This window comes from Dipodomys spectabilis, unplaced genomic scaffold (genome assembly GCF_019054845.1).
Source record: "Dipodomys spectabilis isolate Male_0828 unplaced genomic scaffold, ASM1905484v1 ptg000183l, whole genome shotgun sequence".
In the NCBI taxonomy this organism is placed as follows: domain Eukaryota; kingdom Metazoa; phylum Chordata; class Mammalia; order Rodentia; family Heteromyidae; genus Dipodomys; species Dipodomys spectabilis.
In genome coordinates, this window is record NW_024870860.1 from 293,981 (window position 1) to 304,778 (window position 10,798).

The 10,798-nt window shown below is 33.1% G+C and overlaps 1 pseudogene; it reads right to left on the bottom strand.

The window, feature by feature from the left end:
• Positions 1–1,023: 1,023 nt before the first annotated feature.
• Positions 1,024–1,120, bottom strand: LOC122121113 (annotated as a pseudogene).
• Positions 1,121–10,798: the final 9,678 nt, after the last annotated feature.

Sequence of the window (10,798 nt, forward strand, 5' to 3'; positions counted from 1 at the left end):
CAACATAGAAGATACTGTATTTGATATTGCCAAAAGGATAAGTATGTATCACTACCTCTGTGAAGTTGTGATAGGCTATACGAATTGTTCACTGAAGTCCTAATGGTCGGGTTAAGTTTCTTAAATTTCAAAAATGCAAGTCCATCTTTTGTGTCCCTACAAAATATTTTCACAATCCAAATAAGAGCAATATATATATTTTTTGGTCAGTCATGGGGCTTGAAATCTGGGCCTGGGAGCTATCCCTGTGCTCTTCAGCTCAAGGTTAGCGCTCTACCACTTGAGACACAGCTCCACTTCCAGTTTTCTAGTGGTTTATTTGAGATAAGTGTACCACAGACTTTCCTTCCCAGGTTGGCTTTGAACCATGATCCTCAGATCTCAGCCTCCTGTGTAGCAAGGATTATAGGCATGAGCCACCAATGCCTGGCAGCACCAATATTTTACTGTAAAAATTCATGGATTCCGTGGAATTCTTCCAAGTGAATTGCCTGCCTTGGATGTCAAAATGTATTCAATATTTTTTGTATATATGTATAATAATTTCTTCAGAGTTTGTGATTTTTTTAATCAGAAATAATTTTAATTTATCTGTTGAAATGAGTAGTACAGAAACTAAAATATTTCTTGTGCTTGTCTGAAAAAGTATATTTTAAAATATTCTATATTATATGTTTGCAAAATGTTCATAATTTATTTTATTTTCTCCTAGATATACTTTGAATTCTACATTATTTTATAATATATAGGTTCATTAATGTGTCCTTTCCGATTGCATTCCACATAGAAACAGTTTGCTTCCTTTTTTTCTAGGACTTAATATTATTTTTATTTGGGATAAAATGACAATGTTGTCTAATTTGAAAATATTTGTAAAGTTTATGCTATGTAAACGCCTTTCTGAGGTGAAGATTTAATACACTGATCTCAAACTAAATTATATGAATTACGTGTATTTTTACACTTGCAATTTTGTAATCAACTTTTTAATAACTGTTTTTCATTTCTTGCATCTGAAGAATGAAAAATATGGAATACTTCTCAAATTTTCATATTATCCTTGTGCAAGTGCCATGTTAATCTCTGTATTTTAATTTGAGTATACGTGCTGCTAAAGTGTGTAGTATCCTCTAAATTTAAGTAGTTAATCATGCAATCTTTATACAGGTTTATATCTATGGGTGCCTACTTGTAACAAGGAAACTTTATTGTTCCTAACAATGCTATCGATCTTATTTCCCTAAAATTCTGTGAATAGTGGAAAATTTATATTTATCAGTCGATTGCTCACATTTGCAAAATTTTTTTGTCAATGACTATCTTAAGTTTTTTTATTTGGAATTTGATCATACTCTCAATTATTTATAGATAGGTCCAAAGGTGATGGCTTTTTCAAGTATTTATTCAACTGAATTAGCTTTGCGGACCTAATGGATTCAAAGTAAGTGTTGCTTAAGAGCTACTTCTAAACTTCTTAAGCTGACATTTTCCCAAATGAGGTGTTACAGGAACAAATGTCTACCTGAGCCTTTACACTTCTTCCATGTGGGAACAGCCCAACCAGAATATCTTACCCTGACAGCATAGATTGTCTTACTAGAAGAAAACTAATCTTGGTTACAAGAGATCATAGAGAGATGAACAGTTCAAACAGAACTGTTCAGACTAGAAGGTATTTTATCAAAATATAATTGTTTATTATACCTTCCATTTCAAAAGTAGCTAACGCCAAGAAGGTGAAAAAATTGTTGGTATGCATGATTACTTAATGTCCTGGCCTGTCTACCATCCAACCATGCAGCAACTTACACTACTGCCTTTTTATCACCCAATATTTTCATAGTTGCAGGAGAAGTGCATATGTTTCTCCTCATTATTAGGCATTAAATTGATAATGTTTTAATCACAGTGTTTCCTATTGCCTCCATGCTGTAAATCTACAAATGGTAAATCTTTAGGTCTAACTCTATCAGACACTGAAGTAGAGATAATGGAATAATACTTTAAAATAGAGTTGCCTTTAATACAGTAACTACAACAGAACAATACAAAACGTGTGCTTTTTAATTATATTATATATAGTTATATATTTTATATTGATATGTGCTGATTTTATATTTCACACATTGAAACTGACTAGAATTAGTTGATAGTTTGACAAATAAATTGATATTTATTTATTCCAATAAATAGAATTGGAATATAAATAATTACGTTTAAAATATATATTAGACTATAAAAGTATCAATGCAAAGTTTTTAGTATAAACTTATGATACATTCTAACTGTTCTTGGTCTTCTGAATCCACATGGTAAAAAAAAACAATGTTTTCCTCTAATCAATAATGGATTTTACTCTGCTGCTGTTTATTGTTTTAATTCGCTTGTCCCAAACTGTTTTTCTCCATATTTCTAAAGCATTCCTACTGATTATGCCCAAATTTTGCTAAGATGTCTAAAAAATATTATTCTTCTGCAATACCCATGCATACTAGGGACCCAGGTCCGAGTTACCTGCATCATCAGATAACAGGGGCAAAACTTCTCACCAAAGCCCATGCAACATATCAACACAAAGTAATTGAAGACCCATCTCAATTTCGCATTTCCTATATTTCAGGGCACCAATTCCTTGAGATGCAGGAATTAGAAGTAAGCAATTGTGAAATACAAGGCTACTTAAAATGAAGGATGAGATCGCAAAATTTGAGAGAAAGTACTGTAATTTAAACATTCAACTTACAGATGACCAGCCCATATGAGTGAACAAGTTCACAAAGTGTCATAAGATTATTTTAATACCCCTCACCTATTATTAACGAAAGATTTTATTCCAACATAAGTGGGCCAAAAAATAGTTTCTGGGAGGATAGATCAATAATTGGTCTACCAAAGCCCTGAAATCTTGACTTAGAGCTCAAATGTAATTCAGAAAAACATTTGAAGCACTAAAGAGTGCTTCAAACACTGGGAATTCAGTACAACATGTTTCTGTGGTATAAAAATGTCACTCTCAAACCAATGATAATCTATATTTAATCTCCTGAAAGTGTATTCCTTTTCAAATAAACATTTTGAAATCACATTTGCCAAAATAACATTTGACAAGTTGATGATACTTAGTGACATTACAAGTTTTTCAAGTATAGGGAGCAAGTTACAATAGAGTTGAATTATTTACACAGCACTAATGCCAAACATGTTCAACCATTCATTAAAGTGTAGAAATAATACCACCCGCAATTTGTGTTTTTCAGTAAGAGACTTCCAGAAGTGTGTTAAATAGATCAGCCTCCTAAATTTCAAACCCAAACGTTACCTAATAAATTTCATCATTTATTAAGGTACATTTAAAAAAAATCACAAATAGTTGCCTTATCATATGTTATTTTATGTTTTCCCTCTGTCTAACATAGTAAGAAATATGACTTTAAGTCTTGAATATGGGTACTCATCAGAGATATGACAAACATAATACCTGTCTTCTATTTCTATCATATTCCTCTCTAGGAATAAAGTCAATTTTCTTCTTTTTCCAAAACTTATAGGTAATAGAAAATATTATTCCATGTAAAATAAAAGAATCACACCATTGTACAAAGCCATTTATAAAAATTCATTGTTAGGAATACATTCTAAGCTATATTTTAACTTTCTTTTTGACTAAAGATTAATCTTCCAAATGGGTGAGAATAAAATCATGTTTAGGTGCTTCACGTCTCCAGTCTTGCAAATTGTTGCTGCAGATGAATGAATTATGGAAATATAAGCTGACATCAGTTCAAGAATATGCAGGATTGAGACTCCATGGAATGTATATAAACCTTTCAAAGTATTAATAGATAGTTTAACAGAATGACTATCAGGAAGTTGAAACCAGAGAGGAATTATAATAAAGACATAGAATGAATGAAAAATGAACAAGGGGTAAGTACAGCTAGAATACTCAATGTACACATATCATGAAGGGAGTGGTAAATTGGAAATAAATCTTGGAGAAAGGGTTGGTTGAGAATGATGGAAGGAGTGACTCTGATCTAGGAGCATTGGACAATTAGATGGATATATTTAATTGTAACACAATTGCACAACCTTTTAAAATTCAGTTAAAAAACACAAGAAACAAAAACCCACAAAAATCACAACCAAACAGCAATCTCTAGAGATTATGAATATGACCTCTCAAAATTTGAATCAGTTAATGAAGGGCATTCTTGGGAAAAGCAAACAAATCTATTCAAAGAGGAAGTTTGGGGTAGGGGAGAATTTTGAACAGAATTAAATAGATTGTCTAAGGTTATAAATCACCTACATCTGCTCTAAACAGTATCTTTCTTCTATGAGTTTTCTATCTGAACTGTATAATCCAGTCCTGAGAAACACTTGGTAGCTTGTGAGGTAGAATGGAAGAAACAAGATCAAGAACCCATTACTCCACTGGAGAGAAAACAATCCTCTATATTTTCTCTAATCTCTCTTCACTACTCTTTCTTCAAACTTTTAAGTCAATTGATTTTGAATTATATTTTTCCTTTTTCTTCTGGCAATGAAATTGGTCAAAATAATTTCATTAAATATTATTTGTCATTTTCTTCTTTCATGCTGTTTAATTGGCCAAGTGAGTCCATTAAACTTCCCTCTTGCATTTGGTTGCCATGAAACAACATCTATGTTAATGAGGAGAAATCTAATGCTAAACTTTGTCTCCAGAAAACAGTCCAAGAGGCTCTAATCACAAATATTTGGCTGCATTATTTTTTCTTTTACCTTGAAAGACTTCTTCTGGCTAAAGTGCCCACAATAAAAAGTACTACATCACTTGTTGGTTCAATCAGAATTGTCTAACCTCAAGGATATATTTTGCTAACAAGATGCTTAGAAGAAACAAAAAATACTGCACTTTTATCTTCTCTCTTAAGATTCTCCTTAGATACTATATCAGAAACAGTGAAGTTATTCTATGCAAAATTATTTCAATAGATTATTTTTCTCTTGGTCTTGCATTAGTTCACCAAGATGTATGAAGGAGAATAGAGTTAAATCACCCATACCTTGGAAGAAAGTGTGTGTTACAAAAGGACAATGCTTCTATGTCCTACTTCTATGTCCTTCTCTTAGCTCTTGCCGAGTTCCAATTAATCACAGCTTCTTGGCTTCAAGTCTAGTGAAGCTGAAGAGCCATACAGGCTCCACCACTGCTACATCTTCATTATTTCTCTTTTAAAACTCTTTAAGTTGCCTCATTTGGATGTGGAATTTATTTTCATGTCTTCATTCAATCAGTTCTGCATTATAGTGAGACAAATGTGCTCTGTAAAATCACTTTAGGGAGTAAAAATACTAACACAATTTACATCAAAAAGTTTTGGCCTCCCTTCACTGCAGAAGACAATACGCTTAGCTAAGGCTTCTAAGAAAACTTTTTTTATTAACTTTTCCATTTGCTCAATTCTTTTCTGAACTTTTAGGCATATGTAATAAAAGAAGTCTTCACTATTTCATATTAATAAGAATATTATTTTTGTGAGCCACTTGGAAATGTGAAATCATTGGTTTGAAGTGTCCAATCAGATTTTTTTCTGTGTTTCACTGCTTCACGTCCAAAGACATTGTGGAAAGTGTTACAAACAGAAAGGTGTAATCCCAACACCTTCTTTCATTGTGGAGGTCACTTTCTCCCTAAATATTTTGACTCAAATTATCTTTTTCAGAGAATTAATGTTTGATAATTAAAGGTAAATTCACAAATTTTGATGCCTTATTTTTTTAAGAACTTTTAATTTAAATTCCAATACAACCTTGTTTCAAACACTGAGAATATAGTTCCTGGGTAAGGACAATTCTCAAGGGAACCTACAGGATTTACAGCAAAGTTTCTGAGGTCTGATTGTTTAGTGTGAAAAAGAGCCATCTTCATCCACATTGCTCCCTCTCTACTAAGTCTCCTTGGATTTCTTTGCATGAAAGCCTATTCTTCCAGGCAATTTAAAATTTCTTTAATAGGCTAAGTTGTTAAAAATTTTGAACAATTAAATTTTACCTGTCATAACTTTAAAACTCTTTGAAATCCTTTATCAGAACCGAGAATTCACCAATCCTAATTCCACCTTTACCATCAAAAAGTTAACATGCTTTTTTCAGAACGTTATCAATGCAGCTATTATTTTCCAGTGGCTTTGTTATGCGTATATATAACCATATTAGCTGATGCTAAGCAAAATGAATTCCAAGATATGGAACCAGATTATTTTTTCATTTGTGGTTGTTGTTTTTGATGAACTATGTGATTTCTGTTTTCTTTGGGTTTTTCCCCTATGGTTTATCCCTGCTGTATTTCATTTTGTATTGTGTATACATTAACCTTGATTAGCGAAGGGTAAAGGAAAAACATAATGGTGAGACAAAGGACCAAAGGCAAACCAATGCAATAACAATACTCACAAGACATTATGTTGGAAATGTACATTACAACTTGTGAGGGGTAAAGGGGTGAAGGAAAACTGTGAGAAAAATGAGGGAGGGTTATCAAGTTTGAAAAGTTATGATTTGATACCTTACAATTACTGTAACCCCACTGTATATCATTTTTATAATAAAACTGAAAAAATAAGCTGCATAAAATATAATTTCACTGTATTGGCCCAGTAAATAATATTCTTTATGTAGTAACATTTTCAAAATCAATAATATTTGGCATCTAATTTGAATTAATTACCCCTTCTTTATCAGAGGGTCATCAACTTGAATGTTATCCAAGTAGACAATATTTTCACAATATACTTGCCAAATTTTTCAAAAAAGAATAAATTCAGTACTTTCTCATTCTAAAACAGAAAACAGTTTAATGCTATGGAAATCCATAACTTTTAAAAGTAAGTAAGTTGTTAAGAGGACAGAATATATGTGTTCTTCAAAATTCCTATGATTAATAGCTACTCATTTTTAAATTCTCAACATTCCTAAGAGATTCAAAACAGTACCTGTTTGCATGTTATGTAATTTTGCAATAGATGCAGTTTCCAATGGGGTATTACAGATTGAGACCTAAACAGAAAAATAGCCACATTCTGGTAGAGGATAAAACTGTGAAGCATGTGTAATAATTAATTCTTCAAAAGTAAGCAATTGTTTATGAGTAAGCTATTATAAATATGACCATCAATCCCAAGATTTATGCCATAAAGTCATCCTAGCCCAACAGTTTCCAACTTGTAAGGGACACCTTAAAATTCCATAATTCACATCATGAATACCTTATCTCTATTTTGAAAAAATACTACACCTCTGCTAATGTGACACCCTCCTTGTTCTGAAAAGAACACAATAAACTGAGCTGCATCATTTTTCCTCCACTTGTATTCTTGAGATCAGAACACTTGCAAATATTATTTATATTTATACTTTTTTAATTATCATAGATATTCAGTATGCTAAGATAAGAAAATTATGATCCAAAGCCCACCCAGGAAGGAAGGTTTCTTAGAATCTTACCTCCAAAAATCTCCACGAAAGCCAGACTCAAGTGGCCCTGAGATTGAAGTGGTAGGACATGAGCCTTGAGCATAAACAGGCTCAGAGACACTGTCCAGGCCAAGAGTTCAAGCTCTAGGACGAACCAATAAAACAAAAACAAAATTGAAAACAAACCCCAATCCCAGCATTTTTCTCCATGTATACAGAGGCACGTAAATAAGGAAATGGCTTCCTGTGTTACATATATGAAGAAGAAAGAAGATGTCACACAATTACTATCTTCATACCATATTAAACCAAACCCTTAAAAAATTGGTTTTTCTAAATGTATAAATTAATGTCATCCATTTGTTGGCAACTCTGTCTAGATTATTCACATTAACATGGTATACATGAACTGTGCGAATTATCTATTAACTATGTTCTAATTATAACTCTTTTGAAAGAATTACTAGGCAAATAGAATGCCAGAATCATTTGTGATTTTTCACTTAATCCTTCTACTTAAAAAGAATTTTGTAGTATCCTATAGAATATGAAATTACAAACAAAACCAAAAAATATATTTTAAATTTAAATTCTAATTTAACAAGGTCTACAAAGTCCTACATTAGACGAACTTGCTATTTCTCCAGACTTAAGCTTTTGTAATCCTTCAACATTTATTTGGAATCCAACAGAATGAGACTTACTTACTTTTGCAAATTTTTGGATGGGAATCATGAGCTATCTTGCATCTATGGATGTTCTGTAATGATGAGAGCATTTAAAACACAAGTGAGAATATATATGAGTTGCATTCAATAGGAAACATAATGACAAAATTGAGCCAAACTTACAACTGTGTATTCCTTTAATGTTGTTTGGTTTGTTTTACTGAGACAAAATTATTCTACCTGGTCCAGGGAAGGTACCGTTATGTAATTCCACTCTCTAATCTCCTGTCTGAGTGCTAGAATTCCAGGCTTGTATCACATTGACCTGCCATATTTTCTTTATTTAATCTAGAAACAGACTAGCAATTCTGAACTTCTCCTATGATCTTATCCACTAGACTGACGGCTCAGACTGTTTATGTACTATTTTCAAAGATGTTTTAACATTTGACACTGGATATAAACATTTTCAGATGCACCAGCAGGGTTCCCTGACTCATTCCTCCATGGATCCTATCCCGTTAATAATGATTGCTTGACTCTCTTACTATCTTTGGTCCCTACCTATATAATATTCTCAACTTCTGGGGCAAAGTTCACTTGAGGGATTTCCAATATTAAAAATTATCACTTGATTCTAGTCTTACTCAGGACCTATTTTCTATTTTTCTAACTTTTCTACATATTCTGAGAGCTGTTTCATTTGTGTATTTTTCTGTGCACCTATAAGTGCCTCTGTGTGTATGTGTATGTTTGTATGTATGTATGCAAAAACCTAAAGCTGTTATTCAGCAATCTTGCTCCTGACTGGTATTCCAGCTTTTGGCTGGTTAATTATTTGTAGTGTCTTAAAGCCTATACTGTCCAAGCCAGATGCAAATTGAACTTCCCAGACTCCTTTACATTCTTAGGTTTTATTTTTCCAGGAGTATCAACTTTTAAACTTCAAACACTTTTGTGAGTGTAAAGTCTAACCTGTAGCCCAGATTTTTAACTCAAGAATTCATATAAAGATAGATGAACATTTACATTACATATCCTGAGTGTACACTGCTAGAAATGTGATCATAAACCAAGTTGTTGTGAGATCTGAGGATTGGGGTTTAAAGCCAGCACAGGTAGGAAATTCCTGGAGACTTTTTGCTCCAATAATTACCAGAAAACTGGAAGTGGCACTGTGGCTCAAGTGGAAAAGCACTAGCCTTCAGCTGCATTTAAGAGGGACAGTCCCCTGTCCCATATTTCAATTTCTACGAACAACAACAACAACAAAAAAAAAGAATTTAAGAAAAGGAAAGGAAAAGAAATGTGATCTTAGCCACCAGGTTCATTGCTAGTATAATTCCTGTTCTCTCAGATGGACTCTTTTTTTCCAGTTAAGTCTATTCTTCCATATATGACTTACATTGGAAACAGAATCATTTTTCCATTCTCCTTTTTGCACATTTACGTGATTATCAAGCGTGATTTAGAAAAGGAGTGGCCTCATGCTTCATGTTCCACTTAGGAGTAATGCTTTCTCCATATCACTCACATAAATCTACATACTGGACTTGGCATTATTGTTTCAAAGTTTTCTTATTTGTAGAGTATTCTATATTGTATTGAACACTTATACATAAACACAGAACTTCTTTTTCTCCTATAATTGCTATTGTTTCTCTTACGGTTAACTCATGTACAATTGGGAAATTAATGCACAGCACATAGACTCACAAAAAATGATCTGAGGACCTTCTTCCCATTTAAAATTCACATTAATTTACAGAGCACATAAGAAGTTTGAACAAAATGTTCTCATGGATAATGTATTAATAAGCAATTTAAATTGCATTTCTATTTACTAAGTTGTCTCTGAAACACGTGTTACCCCATGTCCCAAAGTGTCCTTGTGCTATTTCAATGAAGCCAGAAAACAGTCATTATTTTCTGTAGCAGCACCATAGATTGTTACTGGAAATAAGTGGAAGTAACTGTTATTGGACATGGAAACTGATCCCAGGAGAGGAATTGAACATGGAGAAATGATAAAGTTCAAGTTAACTATTGCTTTCCTTTTTACTGTACAAGAAAAGAATCCAAGGCTGGAAGGAAACTCTGTCCGTGACTTTTTTGAGTGTGTCCTTTACTCATATAAAACTTGTCTGTAAACATCTGGTTGAGAGTATTACAAAAGGAAACAATATGCCATTTGAAGGCCAGTATAGAACAAAAGGAAGTAACTTTGTTTTAAAAGTGTTCTACTGCAAAGAAGCAAAGATATGGAGGTTTTTAAGTGTCTTATGGATGGATGTTTCACTCCTGAGATGATTCTCTTGTTGCAGGAATCAGTTATCAATTCCTTTAGTCTGGTCATGAGTTTTCGATAGCAATAAGGATTCCAAAAAAGCAGGATCCAGTGAGTATGATCAGCAAAAGCAGCCTCTTCTCGGACCACCACTATTATAAGGAGAGTCCCAAAGAAATACCCAGGGTTTGTTTTGTTTGCTTGTTTGTTTAGTTTGTGCTGGTTCTGGCGCTTGAACTCAGAGACTGGCCCCTGTCCCTGAACAGTTGTCTTTCTTTCCCACCTGGCCCAAAACTAGTACTCCACTGCTTGAGCCAAAACTCCACTTCTGGCTTTTTTGGTGTTCAATTACAGATAAGTGTTTGACAGACTCTCTTGCCTG